The sequence below is a fragment of the Cottoperca gobio genome, chromosome 19 (genome assembly GCF_900634415.1).
Source record: "Cottoperca gobio chromosome 19, fCotGob3.1, whole genome shotgun sequence".
Taxonomy (NCBI): domain Eukaryota; kingdom Metazoa; phylum Chordata; class Actinopteri; order Perciformes; family Bovichtidae; genus Cottoperca; species Cottoperca gobio.
The window spans coordinates 6,660,371-6,679,057 of NC_041373.1; the positions used below are offsets into that span (position 1 = coordinate 6,660,371).

General features: G+C 40.6%; 1 protein-coding gene across 1 annotated transcript in view; it reads left to right on the forward strand.

The window, feature by feature from the left end:
- The window catches only part of LOC115025079 (thyroid hormone receptor alpha-like), a 139,333-nt gene that overhangs the window by 18,651 nt on the left and 101,995 nt on the right, over positions 1–18,687 (forward strand). Inside the window, 1 exon segment of the mRNA XM_029457130.1 lies at positions 4,408–4,490. The gene's annotated coding sequence lies outside the window, so the exon portion shown is untranslated.

Below are 18,687 nucleotides of genomic sequence, written 5' to 3' on the forward strand. Positions count from 1 at the left end.
AGACCACCACACCAAGAACAGACTGTTCCACCACTGCTGTGCAATTATCACTGCCATTTACAATATTCACTTTATTTTCTATCAACCACTTGGTGCTTATATTATTTTTTATTCTATTTAATTACCGGTAGTGTACTGCCTTTTTACTTCATATGTTCTTTTGCTGTGACAAGATACGTTTCCCTGTTGTGGGACTAATAAAGGATTCTGATTTCTGATAAAACGGAAAGAATGGGCTGCGTCTTAAAGATTTTGCAGAGGTTATGAGTTGAATAATTAGTACGGCCCTCGAAGGATGTTGTAAAAACTAAAATGGCCCTTGATAGGAAAAAGGTTCCCCCCCCCAGGTCAAGACTAAGCTTCACAATCTGCCTAAAAAGCAGGACTGGCAAAATGATTACCGGTAGTTAGACAGACTCTGTCAAACTCAGAGAGAGAGAGAGAGACACACAGAGGGACAGAGAGGGACAATACTTCTTTAAGTATTAAACAACTTTGCATGAGAAGATAGAAAGTAAAGTGTTCTTATTCTTGGCTTGATTAAATGAGCAGGTATTTACAGAAAATATGCTGTCTCTTAATTAATGAGGTTGATTGCAGAGTACATGAGGCTTATATAAATACCGTATGGCCTGAATATGAGACTATCTTTGTTATTTAGGCCTTATAAAATAAGGTGAAGAATTCATCGTCAACCTTTAATGAAATCGGCATGTGGATTGAGCTGTGCATGTCCTTCAACTCTTTTCTCCTGTAAAAACGAAACATGGTTGTCCAATAGACCATACATCTCACCTTTTGTGCAGCTTGTTTAAGATTGTTTTGAGTGCAGCCAGTAATAGGCATTCCTTCATTCTGCGTTTCTTCGTCTGTTCTGTCTTAAAAAGTGGATGGAAAGGTTTTCTGTGACTGCTGGGTTTTAAAGACTGTCCTTTAGGGCTCGACATCTCGTAACATAACATTGTTAGTTGTTGGCCGCAGGACAAATGATTCTGTCTCCTGTCAATTTCTTTCTGCAGTTAAGGTCCGTAGACGCTTTTAACTCGTTCCACTCCTTTGGAAATACAGATTATTAATGATTTATCTGCCGGCAGATGGTTGAAATTTACTGGCCTAACCCATAATACAAACCTCCCCTTAAAACAATAGTTCAACATTTTTCAAGAATGATAATTTGCTTTCTTTCTAGGAGTGAACATTTAAATAATTAATCATTTTCTCTTTTCTGTGTCTTAAACAGGGTCTGGAGTCAGGCTATGGTTAGCCTAGCTTTGCATAAGGGAAAGCAATTTTCCTGCCTCTGTCCAAAGTTGAACAAAATGCATAACAATACCTGTAAAGCTTTAAAACAATGTACGTATCTCATTGGTTGAGTCCGTACATTTGTGTTTCTGTCTTTCTACTACTACTACTGCAGATGGAAAGTACCATCTTTATGCTAAGCTAGGCTAACTATGTTCTAATTCTAGCTATGTACTTAACACACAGACATGACTTTATTTTGCAAAATGTGCTATTTGCTATTCTTTGAAAAAGAGTTCTGTATTATGGGTTGTGTGTAGCCTTAATGCAGCTAAGCTAGCACATTTCTACTGTCAGTCAGCAAACACATTGCTAACAATGTCTTTTTCCTGCCACAAAAGAGAACACGTGTGTACCTTTTAGGTAACGGCCTTAGCGTGTAAAATATTGTGTTAATAGTCACTATAGTTGATCGTTAATAGTGCTAATACAGTATTCCATTACATGCATGTGATGAAAGGGATTCACTTTCCCCCCCTTATAGTTCATGGTTTAAATCAAGGAACAACAAATATTATTTCATCTTTATGGCTGTGTGTGTCACTAAAGCTAATGTGTAGGCATTGAGTATCCATCAGTTCTCTTCCTGTCAGCACGTCTTGTCTCAGTGACGTTCAGTGGTCAATTATTAAGGTTGTAACACTCAGCCTTGTTGCTGAGTAAGAGGCATTTCAGATGCTGCTGTACAGTTGGCTTCTGAACAGGACTGAATTGTTACTGTAAGTTTCCTACTTCAGTACTAACCTGTAACTCTCTGGTTAACATAAACACAGAGTATATTCTGTAGATGAGCTTGAGTGCTGTCAGGTTTAACCCTGACTCCAAGCAGCTGGCCCTCTTATCTGTCCCGCCTGTGCCGGTGCATATTTATCCCTCCCCGCCGGGCTGAGAGCTGGCTTAGCATATGGATTAGCTGGAGAATCAGATGCATTCACTGCCTTCGAAAATCTGAGGCAACATATATTTTGAAAAAGATCACGGTTAAGCGGTTACTCTTGCTGAGACTAAAGCCACAATACTTGCAGCTTTTCAATGTCATCAGATAATGATTCAACCTGGGAACATGTTCCTAGTGTGCCAAAGACACAGACTATTATTACGTTATGTTATTGTGAGTGTATCAATGGTGTCTTCATCAGAGCTGAAACAAATAGACTTCTTGAATGACGGGAAGTTAATGAAATACTTTTCTTACCTTTTTAAATATTTATTTTTAGCTTGCTCTAACTTGACATGTTATTAACTACATGTATACAGTAGGGGTTTACGATCCCGTACATATCTAGGTAAACAGTCCAGGAGCAGATACTTTTGTAATGGTACGATGTGATATGATATGAATTATACATTTATTATAATCAAATTGAGCCAAATGTATGTGTTACTTCCTAATTTCTACTTCAAATACTGACTTTAAAACTGAAAATGATATATCTTACCTCAAAAGCATTCTTAGCACGGGCAGTGACTGGATAGCTTTTTAGCTAAACTCCATAACAAGGATACATTTTTCACAATAATGCTGCCGACTGTAATGTTTACCTCCATCCCTAAGTCGGTAACATCTTGCTAAATGTGGTATTTTCAGTAGCGCTGTATGGACACACGGCTTCAGTCACCAGAAGGAGTTCGAGGCCAGTTGGAAGTAGCATTAGCTGCTAATGTTAGCATAACTGGCCTTGTGTTAACTCCTTGCATCGGTTACTTCACCGTCAGTTAACACATCGCCTTCTCATGTGTGTGTCGATGTTTGCTGTGCCATCAACTTGTTGTATTTTACAATGGTGCTTTTTGAAAACTTCAGGCAACGTCTTACACAGTATTTTACTACTTATTTAAGTGTGGGTGACATGAAGCAGGTTTTTGATGGGGCAACAAAGTGAGCCAGCAAGAGAGTAGCGAGTCACACACGCCAACACACGGGGAATTATTTTTGAACGATCGTTTTTTGAAAGCTGTATCTGTTTATTTTCCTAATTTCATGCAGAAGGATTTGATCTGACATTTTTAGAACAAAAGACATCAACAGTGTTGCAGGGCTAATCTTTTTTCTGAATTCTGTTAATTGATACATATGTCTTCATGTTGTTAACAGCATGTCTGTGTCTGTGTTTATCTGACTGTGCAAATGTTTGTGTGTGAAAACAGATGTAAAGCATTATTCAATTAGCCTCTGCCAGTAGCTTTAATTTAAACCAATACAAAGAGGCAGATTTGATCCTGTCTAGTACAAAATGATTGTGATGCACAATGGAATATTATTCACTTCAATAGTCATAAATCGAGGCCAGGCCAGAGTTATTAAGTTAAGGTTTCTGCACAGGTATGTCAATAATGCACTCTCTTTCTCAGCAACAGTCTACTTGACAGTCACCACAGTTATGAACATCCACACATTCACAAGTGCCTTTCTCCTCTTAACCTTGATGCTGTGTGTTGAGGTGTGACTGATGCTTATTATTCACATTGGCTGCCAGGATTATGACATCTTGTTGTTGAAGTGTAAGTGCTCAACCTCTCTGGTGGTTATTATCGCCTGAAGCCATTTTATTTTATTGAAGTACTACCACAGATTTGTACTAATAGTCCTTGTCGTCTGAAGACTAAAGTAGCCAGAGATGATTAATAACGGTACCATATACCACAGAAATCTTTTCATCAATGCATTCCTGAACAGATATTGTGCACTCCTGGCCTTTTCACTATAAACTCCCTTTGGTTCCTCTGGCCAGCCTAAGCCTTAAGTTAGACACTTCATTTGGCTAAAGGATTAGACTACTAAGCCTTTTAGTGGTAAGCTGGTCACATGAAAATCTACCATCGGTTTGCATAGACAAGAAAACCTCGCACCTCCTTCGGGGATTTTCCTCTGTTGAACTCTGAGACTCCTCCCATGTCATCCCTGACTTGGCAGTACGTGCATGCATCAGTGGCCATGTGGATTTCCTTGTGCAGAGCTGTGGCTATCTGTAGGATTTGGCTAGCTCCCGTCTCGCAGGATCTTTTTGTAAGCCTTTTCACTCTCCGGAGTGTTTAGCCTGGTGGATGTTTTTCTTTTGTTGGCAAAAATATGAAGGAATCACAGATTGTCTGATCTGATTACAGAGTTCCCTGAGAGCTACGTTTGGATGAAAGCTGGGATGACATGTAAATAAACAACACTGAAGTGAAGACAACTGACCACCAAGGTAAGAAATGTTTCCACAGATTTGTGCACACCTCTTAGGGTTGACATGTTTGTCACTCAATATTCCTGTCCCGGGCACATACTTCATTAACTGTGAACCTACATCAATAGGATCTGTGAGTGCATGTTACGTTGATACCTCGTTCGTGTCGCAAAGCCAAAAGGCTGGAGGGGAGGTGGGGTTGGTTTTATTTTCCATTCTGGAAAAAAGTGTCTCATTACCACAGGTGCAGATATCAGATCCTGTATGTATAGTACATCTGAGCTGTACTGCACATATGTTCAGCTCACTCACACGTTTATCAGCTTCCTGTGCTTTTTGCCTGTCAAGACGTCTGGGTGATCCAATCCAAATATTAAAAGGCTGCAGCTTTCTATTCTGAAAGCTTTTCCTCATCTTTCCAGAAGAGATGTATTAACATAGCTTTCTCTCTCTGCCACCTGAGCAGCATCAGGCTGTCATATATACACTACAGGTTTGCAGGTTTTTCTGTGTGGTATCAGCCTTTATTTACAAATCAAATTGCATGTCAAAAAACTTTGCATTGTCTCATACGCTTTGCAAATGGATTATCAAACACATCACACTTTGAATATTCTCTAAAATAACAATCTGTATGTTGCGTTCGCTGAACCCTCCGTCACCTTTTTGCTGCAGGGATAAACATCTCCTCCTTTGAAAAATCACTCGGGGCTGACAAGGCAGTAAATGGACACACTGGAATTAGGCGATGTTTTTGGGGACCAGCTTCTGCTGGCGGTCGGCCAGGGTGGCATCTCACAGTGCACAGCCCCCGAGCTGCTCTTCCTGAAGAGCGTTATTTTGCGTTGAACTTGCACTTTTTCCCTTTTGTCAGCGGCGCTGTCCAGAGGCTTGCAGTGTTAACATGCTGTGCCTCAGTGACAGCTCACGCCTTTGCTTCACAGCAGTGCTCATGTTGACTTGACTGTGCAGTGGCAGGATGAAGAAGTTATTGTTAGAGTGGGGGGGGGGGGTTCAGTAGCAGTTTATTGATCTGAATGTGGAATTGATAGAATTAGTTTGAAAAAACTCAAATGTAAAGATTGAATTGAGATCTGTAATAACGTTTTGCAAGCTGAGTAGGTAGAAGCAGTTTTTAGTGGCAGCCTAACAACCTGCAAGTGAGATGAACAGCATTTGAAATCTTAATTGAATATATATCTGATGCATTGACACAGGTGCAGCCTACTGACATTTGCATACCTTTTTATGAGCCAATTACTCCAAATGCTAAAAGGGTCAGAAGTTGATGAGCTTAAATTATTGATATGATATGAATAAAGGTTACCTGGGAGAACCCGATAACAAAAACATGATATGCTACAATCAGCGAGATTGTTTAACCGTAGTCTGTTGTTTGACACTTGTAATGTTAGATATTGGAGAGTGGAGCGTGTGGCTTTGCTCTCGTTGGGTTAGGGTTAGGGTTAGGGTACAAGTGACTTAAGGGTTGAACATGTTTCTCCGGGCTGCACACATGCAGATATGCAGTGGTGTTGTTCTCAGACATTGGCATGGCTGTTTCTTGGTCACGTAAATGTTTTTGGAAAGATTTTCTTCTGTTCCTAAACAACAACTTGTTTGAGGCTCAGGTCCACACCACATGTTAGTGAACTATCCATAACACATTCTCTGTGATATTTGTATGCATCTTCACAGAACTATATTTGCACCCTCACAGCATTAACATTAATTAGCTGATAGTGAAAAGTCATGATAAGCGCTGCATGGAAATGAGTGTTCTGTGCATAAAACAACAAGATCCAAAACAGAACCTCACTCCAGTCATAGTAGACTCACTTTTCTGTTGTGGTGTGCACAGCAATTAGCCTACCCTTTTTAAGGGGCTAGTACATGAATCAAAAACAAAGTGGCTTCTGTCAGATTGATGAGAGGTGAGCATGGACACTGCACTGGCACACACATCCTGCCCTTGTGCTTCTCAGGTGGCACGGAGAATAAGCTGAGACACTCCCTGCCCATCTGTCATGCCCCATCAGGGGAAACACTTTCCCGCTCTGGCACACACACACACAAACACACTCGCAAACACAGACAAGTACAACACACACACCCCACCTGGGCACACATTCACGGACGTGAATACAAACATGCACACAAATTCATCAAATGGACAAATATGTACAAACATCACCCATGCACACAGGCAAATACAAACACACACAGTCTAAATACATTTGAATTCATACACAGATAATCTGGGAACACCGCTGACATTTATCTCCATAGAGGGAGTAGTGGGGATCCGTAAAGCAGGGCTGGCAAACTGTGAGTGGGCTCGGAGCCAGCGGTTGAATTACTTTTATTCTCCGACAGTTTGACTCGCCACCTGGTTGGGTAATCCCAGCGCACGCTTTTGGACCTCTCCCGTACTAAACCTCAATTTCAATTTGAGTGAATTGAATTTCTCAGATGGCCATTCAAGCCCTGCCGGCCTGGCAATAACCGGAAGAAGTAAGCTTTATGACCCGTTAATGCTGTGCAGAAGAGAGGCACATTGACATTTAAAATGAAGCCATTACAGTCAGACGGATGTGCACGCAAGCTGTCGCTATATTAATGCCGTCTATTTTTTCTGTTAGTGGCATTTGAATAAGCATTTTTTTTCTTGGTAATCAATAAGCTAACGTCATAACTTGCCTTGAGGCTCTTGGATGTCTAGACAAAATATCGTTTTTACTCTGAAAAGAAGTCAGGGATTAATTTAGAAAAGACAATTACCAAGCATGCTGCTAAGTTACATTTCCAGGAACTGAGGAAACAATGACTGATTAACGACTCTGGCTAGTATCAAGTTGCTGCTTATTTGTGGTTGTGTAAACACTGTGATTGGTGGCTTTACCTGCGTCGTAGCCCGGAGGCTTGGCTGGGTCACAGCAGCGGTGGAGGCGTGACACTGTATCGCGTTGGGCTTTTTCTTATGAAAGGGAAATTGCACTCTACTTTCTGCCTTATGGTTTGATTGTTGTGCAGCATAAACAAGGTGCAGCTGTAATGTTAGGTTGCAGCATCGTAGCGATAGAGTGGGTGGTATTTTATGAAACCGTGTGGTTTCTTGGACAGCTCCCTCATTCACTGAAAGGAAGTGGTTTTTGCCTCCTCTCAGCTCAGCTGAGAATGTTCCTCTTTTTCTGCTTTCTGTTTACTCTGTAATTTCATTCATTCTTATGTGTTGGTGTCTAATAAACACAGGCTCTCTGTTTGTAGTCGGAAAGTAGGCTCAAGTGGAAAAGTGCAAACCTTCGTCGTCAGTGAGTTAAAAGTGTTCGTGGTAATACTAGTACTTGTTAGAGTTTCATGATTTCGATTCTGAATGAAAAATGTATCCAAATGATCCTCGAAATTCAAAAGCAAGATCAGCGATTCTTCCTACTGGGGCTTTTTGCAGGTGAGGAAACTCGAGTTGTAGTTGTAAAATTCTCTTCTGACTTTTAAGGTCTTTTGTTGTTTTTGTGTAGCAGCGAACAGTTTGTTCTCTATTGATTGGTGACATAAGTTATTGTTATTACAATTTAAATAAATGATTTTAATTAGACCAGTTTAATATGGCGGTTCTATAACCCACGTAGGCTATCTTTTTAAAGAAGAATTAGAAAATGGAAATGACAGTTGCCACGGCATAAAACCTTTACGAATCCTGACTCCAGACTAGAACAATGGCGTAGCTGTCAGTGCTGTAAAGAATAAAAACTGAATCGTGACCTTAAAATTGAAAGTACAATGGAATGTACTTTAACTGGAGTTGATTGGTGCTGCAAAGGTAAAGCCAAAGTCTTTATGATGTATCCAAAGAGGTGTTTGGCCTCCAGGAGTTGTTTAGATTGTCTGTAAAACACAACAAACCTTTTGGAAAATCTTTCTTATTAAACAACAACACAAACAGTTCTGTAGAATAACAGAATCCTTAAAAATTAATGCCTCTAATATACTGAAAAGCTCGTGTTGCAGTGCTATGCCGTCCCACTGTCTGGCAGAGTCCTTCCTGAGTCACGCTCAGCTCCACGCCCTCACCCCACCTGCGTCCCAACATTGCTGTTTAGTACTAGCAAAGCTCCGGAGCCCAAAAGATTTGGGACAGCTTTGCATATTTGAGCGCTAAAAGGATCAGATAAAACAGCTGATAACATAAACAAACGCATTCAAGCGATCCTTATAAATATAATATTTTATTTGGATATATTTTGTTATTGGGAGCAGCACATTTTATACAGTAGCTGAAAAATCAACTTGTCAGCGCTCTCAGATGGACAAACTACGTAAAAGCAACACTACTTCGAACTACCACAAACATATCATTGGCATGTCTGTGCTGAGAATTCTTATCTGACAACATGATACACTTACACCAGTTATATCTGTTCTCGCTTGATAACATCAGCTACGTCTATGTATCCGTCCGGCACAAAATCTCCACTTGGGAACCTTTGAAGCCAGTTTAAAAGATTGATTTGTTCAACCTTCAAACAAGCCAGAAATCAGACATTCATACCCGGGTCTCAGTACACACAACAAGTTGTTCGTTTACAGGACTTTCTTCCTTTAAAGTGTATCTCTCGTGCTGTGAGATTCTTGTGACATTCTGTCTGTCACAAGAAAGAACACGTCAAAGGCGAGATTGACATATCAATTACAGTGTTTGGTGTGATGACAGCTGAAATGTTTGCAAGAAGAAATTGTCCAGGGAAGAAAAACAAGGTCTGTGCCCTCTGCCTTCGGCTTGGTAACCTGTGATCACAGCTTAGCGAACAGGAATATGGAACAGGAATGTAACTTGTCTATTTACAACATCACCCTCTCTGTATTGCTGGCCACGGCAACAGCTCCTGTCAGACATCCAACTGGATATCATGGTGTGAAACAGATATGATTGTATCAAGTGCTATCCCGTTTCAGACTAACAATGAATGACTTCTTGTAGCAAACCAGACTGGACACATTGTTCTAAGTTCATAAGTTTCACCGGGAGCTCCTGTTTCCTGACACTGCGGTGACAGCGAGAATATTTTTGTAGTTCTGTAGACAAAGTGCTCTACTCTCCTAGCTGTACAGCTGGAATCAAGTCAGCAGGTTGTTTACATAGATCCTTATCAAAGGTTGTTTTTGTGAATGAAATCCACTATCTGCTCCTGGCTCTAGCAGTTACCTATCTGCTTCAGCGCTCTGAACCTTTGCAGAGACTTTCCTGAGGTCTATTGGGATTGAGTAACGCACCCATTTCTAATTTCAGAGCACGATGGGAAATCTGATTAAAAGATGGTAATGAAACATTTTAAATGAAGCCGCAGTGTGCAGGACCTCTGTGGTAATCGCATCATGGTAACGTGTCACGGGCAGCGCCTGCAGTGAACCCTTAAGGTGTCTGTCAAGGTTGTCCATTTACATTTGTCCCATTTATGACTTGTGTGTGTGTGACTATGTAGTATCTTGAGTGGTTGTATCACAATCTAATTGTAAACATGTATAGCTATTGTTGTTGCCGTCATGTTCTGACACCAATCAAAGTGTCCATCAGTGTGATATGAAGTGGGGCAGATTGTGCTTGTATGAGTAGATACATGTATCATTTGAGCTTTTATAAACAACGTTTTGATAATAAATGAGCCATAAATATAAAGCTGCAATGATCAGTTGACTGGCTGAATTACTTTGATAAGTGGTTCATTATTTAAGTCGTAGTTCAATAATTTAAAAAAAGGCAAACATTTGATGGCTCCAACTTATCAAATGTAAGAATGTGCTGCTTTCTCTTGTGTTATTCTAGTAAATGGAATATTTTTGAGTTTTAGACAGTTGGTTGGACAAAACAAGATAATATATGATTTCATCTCGGGCTCTAGGAAATTGGATGGGCAGATGTTTTAAAGATCCAGCAATGAATTGCCAAAATAAGGTGCAGCTGTAATGTTAGGTTGGAATCATTGTAAATTGAATCCCTAGATTAACATTTGCTGCTTCCAGCTTCTTGGATGTCAGGCTTTTCTGCTTCTTTCTATTTTTACATGAATGGTTTTTGGACTTTTCAAAGATGTCTCCTTGGGAATATAAAACTTGTGATGCGCATTTTTCACCACTTTGTTGCCATTTTATAGACTAAACTATCAATCAATTGACAGAAAAAGTGATCTAATCACAATCTAGTCAAAGATTTATGTAGTATAAATAAATACTGTTATTGCTGTCTTGTGGCTGTTCTGTGTAAATCTGTATGATTTGTAAGTGTAACCAGATAATGTGTCACTATGCATCAGCTATGGCCTTAAATGAGAAACAAGTTCTTCAACTTTTACAACAAAAAGGTCCTTTGTTCTTGCCTTCCACAAAAATCTTGTATCCGACCCCCCCCCCCCCCCCCCCCCCCCGATCAGTAGGAAAACCTTTTTTTGTGATGACCATTACAAAAAGATTCATATGAGGGTTTCCTGAGGAAGGATTGTAGGAAAGAAAGGGAGAGATCGTGGTAAACCAAAAACAACAAAAGGGATTTTATTATCAAAATGTTTTTGAACAAATTCACGGGCGAACAAAGATCCAAATATAAAATATAAATATAATTCAGAATCTCTCTCTCTCTCTAAAAACTGGATGTGAACCATCCAGATGCTTTGTTGTTGTATTTGAACAAACGTCTTGGTGAGGACAGCCTCCCTTTGTTTTGACTGTAATTACCATATACTGTATACTGTAGACTGCAGCGGCTTAGTGCTTTCATCTAACCGTCACCAAGTCATTTTGAAACGTTATTTCTGACACCTCATACTCTGGATTATTAAACATTCATTTGCAGATGACAAGAATCAATAAATAAATTTGCAAATAAATGCAAAACAAGCAAGGCATTGAACTGTGTGCACAACTATAGTTGCTGGAAGACCCGAACTGTTGACGGCCCCGGATACGGTCATTTTGTGCGGCCGGTCATGTGAGCGAGCCTGATGAATCCCTCTTTCTATCTGTAAGATTTCATGCTTAATGCATGAATCCGGTCACACATCAGTAAGTCACGCTGATGTCAGGATGTAGAGCAGTTCTGTGTCTGTTTTTCAAAGCTTTGTTTATGCTCAAGTTCTTATAGTTATAAGGGCCACATTCTTACATTACATTTTGTCCCTCTTCCTCACCCTGCGCATCTCCTCCCCCCTTGCCTAATCTTTCCCCAAGGCGGTTTCAGTTGAGGCGCAGAACAGGTGCAGCAGGGAGTGATACGAACACAAGTTCCTGCACAAACAGTCGGCCCCTGCCACATTACATATGGGATATACAGTCCAGTCTGCTGTTGCGCCGCCGTTCACATGGAAAGTGAAAACAGGCTCAAAGCACTCGACTCCAGCGAACGCCTTTACTAGTTTCTGCCCTATCTTGTGTGTGCTCTCAGTCTCGCCCTATCAGGGCTCAGCTGTTTGGGATTATAGATAAAGATACCATGTATGGCGCAGGCTAAGACCTCACAGGGTCTTTTACCCTCTCGCTGAGGACAGAAGAGCTGAGCGTAGGCCGGTTTACAAGTTTAATGAGTAAAACATCAGTGCAGATAAGTAGCTCTGTACAGTACAGCATATCTTGTTCAGAGAGAAAGTAGGACATGCTCTGAGGGAGGGCATGCGAGAACATGCTGGCTCATGTAGTTCTATACTGCTGGTTTATGACTGGATATGGTAAGGTGTATGTATCTGTGTTGAGCAGGATCTGATAGTGTGCACTGTGGCACAGCGATTATCTCCACCTAGAGGTGCGGGTGCAAAGAGTTTATTTCAAAGCTACCTCTTCTTTGTGGCCGTGGGCACCTGTCAGAGACTCTAAACACAAGCCCTTATTTCTGTTCTGCAGTCAGCATGTTTAGTATTAGGTTAAAATTGCTGTAAACAAGGTTACAAAGCTCTGGATACAGTGAACATTTCCATAATCAAGACCAGACCACTATTCCAAAGACACACAGAGAAACAAAAGAAACACAAAGAACAGAAACATTTGAGAAGGGCTCGAGGGAGAAGAGGGCAGAAATGGCCTGAGAGTGGTGGGCAGCATTTACCAGTTTAGAGAAGGGCATTCCAGCTCTTTTGTTGTCGGGCCACAAATATTCCAGTCCTCCTACTCTTTTGCCACACAAATGAAGTGAACTTTGGAGGACTCCAATAAAGATGGAGAAGAGGCGAGAGTATTAAAACGCCTGGGGTTAGGAACGTCGGCTCGCTGCATACAGTGGACTCACTCTTAGCTCTCCACGTGGTCCCAACTGTTAGTTCCACTATGACACTTAGTGCGGTCTGGTTTGAGTTTTACGCAGGCATGTGGAAGAGTGTTGGAGGGGTTCAATCTCTTTACACGCATACTTATTAAGGCAAGACCCTACAGGCAAAACATATATTTATTTTAGAGTTTTGGCTATTTTGCTTTCATAACATGTCTTATGTAAAAACTAGATAAAAGAAAACATCTAAAACACACATTAAGGTGTGTTACTTACTTTGTCTATTCCCGTCTGTAGATTCCTCTTAAATTCATCAAAAGTGAACATTAGATTTGCATATTTAAACATATTATTTCAGAAAGGCCGTTTTATAAAATGAGTTTATTCTCAGACTCTTTCAGGAGCACCAAACTTTCCAGTTTTCATTCCTCTCTATATTCTGAGGGTTTTCACAGAGGGGTTTGTTCATATATCATTCACAGCCTAAAAACATGGCACATTATTGAATTTTTTTTATGGCTGTCGACCGTATCTTCTGATTTATGGAGCGATAAAACGATTACGGTTTGGAAATGTTTCCAAATAACCTCATAAGCAGCCTAATTTGAATATTTAAACATTTTAGAAAACTTTTCATAGAAAAAACCTGTCGTGTCTCCCCATAAAGACGCACGACGAAACACCTAATTTAAAATAATAGATGTATTAAACTTTGTTTCACATGCACCCCTTCCCATGCGTACAGGTGAGCGCGTGCAGAAACACGTAAAGCACATTTGAATAGATGTTTTCTCATACTCATGCCAGCGGGTACAGAGGAAATGGGCACTGGAATGTATCAGCCCACCTTTCATACTGTTTGGATGAGTTCCAGATCAGTGAACCTTCTGCACCTTCTCATTAAAGACGTAATTCTAAAAGCTATCGGGCCGGTTTCAACGTGCCATGACGAGTTAGAGCCATAATGGGACATTTTCTCTCCTGCACTGTGCGCTAGTGCACTTTTATAGATCATATAGATCAGATCTCCTTTGTTTTATTTAACTCGACGGTTGGTTTGACAGCACGAGTGATATGGTTAATAATATCCGAACGGTACAGAAGCCGGTACTCAGGCCAGACGTATGACTCATATTATCATTCATATTAGTCCCCAATGACTGGAGAGGTCTCACTTTGTTTTATTTAACTCCTCTTAATGATTTCTCTTTTCTTCTTCTCACTTAATGTTGCTTTGATGTTCTTTTCTTTCCTTTATGGTTGTTGTTGTTTGATCTCGCTCTACTCTGCCAGTTGAGGTGTTGTCCCAATTAAATAAATTGCCCACGTGCCTTTTGGCAAAGCACCTCGTGTGTGGAAACTCAGCCAAGTCTGTCAAGGTTAGTTTAGCTGAAATTGTTCTAGTGTGGTTGGACACACCTGTCTGTCTGTGTGTGTGCGTGTCTGTGTGTCTGTGTGTGTGTGTGTATGTGTGCGGGTGTCTGTGTGTGTGTGTGTATGTGTGCGGGTGCGTGTCTGTGTGTGTGCTGCACTTTGTTCAGTATTTGGCCGTTTGTCAGATGGGACTGAAAGACACAAATTCCTTTTTTCTTTCCTATCTTTGAATACTTAAAGATACTTAGCATTCCAATGAAATTACTAGATTTAGATACAATTAAATTACATTCGTATGAATATTGTCTATTTTGGAATAAGGGCAAATAACAGAATATTCTGTGTATGTAAACGTAGTCGCAGTGTGCTATCGTGTTCTCAGTCTCGGCCTTGACCTTTGATCTCTCTTCACACTGCATGAGTCGAAGCAAGACTGTGCCATGTTGGTAATGTTCCCGTGACCTTACCCTTGTATGTTCTGACTGATAGATTTGACATTTGGCTGTTCTGTTAATATTATACAGCTCAGTGTGAATTTGAAGAAGTGTGCTTTCAGGCTGAAGAGCAGGGAGGAAAGAGTTGAGTTGAGATTATCTAGAGACGAATCACAAGCAGTGAGATGAGACGCTGACTTTGACAGCACCCACGGTGATTTAACTGGGTGTGGAGACACTTTCTGTTTAACTGCTCTGAACATTGAAACTAATTTGAAATATCTCGAACAAAATTCTCAAGCCCACAGACTCGGTAGGGTTGTACAATAGAGCCGCTTCGGACAAAACTGTGTGTAACATATGACCTGCAACTAACGGTTACTGATTGTCTTGTCAACTAAGTGACAAAAAATGACAAAATAGTGAAAAATGTCAATCAGGGCAGTTTGTCCAACACTCAAAGATATTCACTTTACTATCATAGAGGGCTCTGAACATCATTAAATAGTTCAAAAGTATTTTATATAACATTTTTGCATTAAAATGTCTAAAAACGACCAGACCTATGTCGTTGCCTATGAGTTGTGTGCTTGCATTATACCAAATGTTTCCAACCATTTTCAAACCTAGAGAAATCTGTAATTTGCACATGCGTTGTGGTTGTCAGCCAGAATCTGAAATCCAAAATGTTACTTTTTATCCCGTTTTTAAGCCACATTTATACGATATGCTTCTTGGTCCAAGCGTTTTAGCCGGATGAAAGATTTAAGTCATCGCACGTATGCATTTTAGAGATCAGAGAAATAAGCTGAGCAAATGTGAGCAGGTTAACGACGAACAATGAAGGAATCCTAACCAAGAGAAGCTGACGGCGATGGACGCCACCGAAATCAGTTTTTTGTTTTTGTTTTGAGTGAGAGACCCCTAGTGAAAGAAAATTACATATCGAGTGTTTAACAGTCCAACGTCTTTGGAATACTGCAATTTTCCCTATACTGTAATACATATGTTATTATATATAATGGTCTTCTTTGTAAGTACCTTTTCATGCCAATCTGTGTGTCTGTGTCCATGTGTAAATCACTCTCTATATTTGTCTGTCCTTATCTGTTTGTATCCCTAAACGTGTGTGTGTCCTTGTGTGGTGTCTCTGAATATGTGTGTGTGTGTGTGTGTGTGTGTGTGTGTGTCTAGGCTGTGTGAGTCCCTTTATCTATGCGTGTGTGTCATTGCGTGCGACTCCTCCATAATTCCAACACTCCATACACTCATGCATACAGCAGTGGGAGACGACTGCAGAAGCATGCCTGGGGATGTGGTCAGGAGAGGCCTGTGCTTTATGGAACATACTGTACTAAGCTGCGCCGCTGCAGCAAAGGTGCTATAAATAGAAGGTGCTGATAAAGAGGAAGAAAAAAAAAAAAGGGGGCTCTGTGTGAAACTTACTCACCGAGCCGGTTCCTGTTTGAACACTCAGCCAGGGGCTAAAGCAGGGGTCGGGAACCTATGGCTCTTTCGATAACGCAATATATGGCTCGCAGACAATTTTGAGCTGACATTTAACATGATTAACAGGAAATAAATAATTATATTGTGTCATTTTAAAGTAAAACATTTAGCAGCGGATTTGTTTTTAGCTCTCCCCTCTCCTATCCTCCGCTCTGTCTCTGACTGTAGGTGAAGGTGTGTTCACACGTGTAGGGGGCGGAGCCCCGCCCGTCGCGAAACCGAGCAGAGGAGAAACTGCACAAAGCAAGCAGTAGACCGGGGGTGTCAAACTCAATCACAGAGGGCCAACATTAAAAACTGGGACTACGTCGAGGGCCAAACACAGTCCACATTTATTGAACAGGGTACACATAAAGTGCAAAAAGATATGGAACATATTTAAGTCAACTGCAAACGGATTGTTGAGCAGTTCAATTTTAATATCTGAGCTGCAAAGTCGGCAAATGGTCTCAGTTGATCAGCAGAATGCTGTCGGGAACACAGCGGTGGAGATGTTTGTCAGTGTTTGGAAACACGCAGTGACCAAAGTTTCCTTCTGCATCAGAGTCTCCCACAGGCAGCTCGGCATCACACATGTCTGATCACACAACCCTGAAGCTGCAGGTTTAACAGTGAGATGCTTCGTTGTGTCGCACAAACAGTCCAGCTCACATCGTCCCAGAGATCTGTGGTGTGTTTCCCTTTGCTTTCCAAAAACTTTCATTTCATTCACATATTTAGTTACTTCCTCAAATGTCTTTTCCCGTGGTTGTGCCATGCATTGATTTAATTACCAAAACCGGCGGGCCAGTTATGACATATGACATGATATTTTCTCGCGGGCCGGATATAATTGCCTTGAGTTTGACACCCGTGCAGTAAACACTGAAACGTGCACATAAATGAGATAAATAACGTAAGCGTTTAGTTTATTTAATAAAAGAGCACGTGTTCAATGCAACACTGATACCGCTATTAGTACTCGGAGACGTGTTATTCTTAAAAAAATGCACACGTAAAGTTGCATTCAAATTGATTAAATATATGGCTCTCAAGGAAATACATAAAAAAATATTTGGCTTTTATGGCTCTCCCAGCCAAAAAGGTTCCCGACCCCTGGGCTAAAGGATCACTGCAAGTCCAGGCTGAGCTCAAATCAACACTAAGGTACATAAAGAGCATATAACCAAGAATTAAAAGGAGCAGTATTCTCAGATTTATGTGTTTATGTTGAGGGTTATGGTTTGGGTGTCAAGACTTGACGTATTTATGATTTTCATCAGGGAAGAAACATACAATAACTGCAGCCACATCTGACACCATCATGGAGGTCTGTTAGAGAATCGTCTGTCTATTAATATAGCTCATGTTTATCAATGTGTCTAGCAAAACAGAGACTCGTGTTGAAGATTGTTTGGTGGGAAATTCATTAGTGTTAAAACTTGTAAAGTATAAGTTTGATGGGTTTGGTTTCATTCCAAGTGTAGGGGACTGTAGCACAGTGTGAAACCCTCGCCTTGACTCTTCAACAGAAACAGACCTGTGGAAAACCTTCCCGACACCAATACGCATAAATTAATTTTTAAAAACAAAGACGGATCCGACCTGAGGATAAATAGAGCAGATCCAAAAATTGTGGTTTATTCTGAACAGATTTAAAAAGAGAAAGCAGTGCAGCCTGATGCATTAACAAGCAGCAGAAAAGAACCATACAGGTGATTCTTCCTGCACAGTTCACACTCTGAAAACCATTATTTCTCCTGTTCATTAGAGCTGATGGTGAGTGCGTTTGCATCCGCTCTGGTATTATATTGATGCACAGAGATATATAATGTTTTGTGATGTTGCAATGTTGTGCATTTGGAAGCTGCACCTGGCTTCTGGTTTCTGACCACAGGTGGCTCGTATGATCTCTATCAGGCTGCAAATTGAGTTTTATTGATGCTGCCCAATATCACAAAGCATTACCATCTGTACAAAAATGTTTTCCAGCCTTTATCCTGTTCCAAGACCATGATTTACAAGAATAGAGCTGCAATCATTAGTCGATCAACTGAAAAATAATCTAATAATAACTATTTTGATCATTTTAGGGTAAGTAAGTAATATTTCTTTAATCGATAATGAAAATGTTCGTAATTGCAGCCCTAAACCAAAAAACACTGTGCTTTATGATTGATTCATTAAAGATAATCACAAATAAAATCAGTGCTGTGAATCCGGTAGCACGACATAGACAGCTTCTATGACTGCTGAAAGTTTGGAGGAGGCTGTTTTTTTTACAACTGATGACTGAGCAAAATAAATGAGAGGAGTCTTAACCCCGCTGTGGGTGACTCATTCTCAGGAAGAGGAGTTTAGTTGGTTCTCAAACAAATAGTTTGCCCTCTGATCCAGCAGGTTATAGTGGGGCTTACATGGATGGATGAGGGCAGGGAGCAGTGTTTGCTTAGCCTTAGATAAAGGTGAAAGGCATATGGACGGGAGGAGGGAACTGTAGCTCTCACGCTAGTAGACCTGCCACCTTCCTCTTGTTAATATAGCGTGAAAAGGCAGATTTAAGGACTTCAGTACAATATGTCACAATAAAAAAACATGGACTTTCTTTTTAACCCTGTAAGTGTTCTTTTAGCATATTATTTGCCTATTACACAGCGTGCTCTCCCTGAAAGGT